The sequence below is a fragment of the Arvicanthis niloticus genome, chromosome 11 (assembly GCF_011762505.2).
Source record: "Arvicanthis niloticus isolate mArvNil1 chromosome 11, mArvNil1.pat.X, whole genome shotgun sequence".
Classification (NCBI taxonomy): Eukaryota; Metazoa; Chordata; class Mammalia; order Rodentia; family Muridae; genus Arvicanthis; species Arvicanthis niloticus.
In genome coordinates, this window is record NC_047668.1 from 2,924,571 (window position 1) to 2,925,000 (window position 430).

The window sequence follows — 430 nt, forward strand, 5'->3', positions numbered from 1 at the left end:
TGAAAACAGACCAAAGCATAGATTATTGGTGAAGATACAGATCAATTACAATAGAACCTTCAGCATGTAAGAGATGCCAAGAGAGCAGCAGCTATAGCACAGGGTTGGCTTTATCCTAGGAGAAAACCTTTATGTGCTTCAGAGTGAAGAAGAGGAGAAATAGAGCTGCTTCGGCTTTGGGGGTATAGAGGAGCTCGAGTCCTGTAAATCTGACACTGAAGTTCACAACTCTACACTTTGGTTTCACTTTGATCTGTACCCTGATACTTCTACCTTAAAGTCAGAAAGTATTTAATATTTTTTATAAGAGCCCACGGTTGAGTCTTTGGATATCTTAGAAGGATTCAAATTTTGAAAGAGAGTTAAGAAGTTTTAAAGACACTGAAGTTTTAAAGTGTATGAAATTTTAAAGACTGTAGGACTTTTAAAA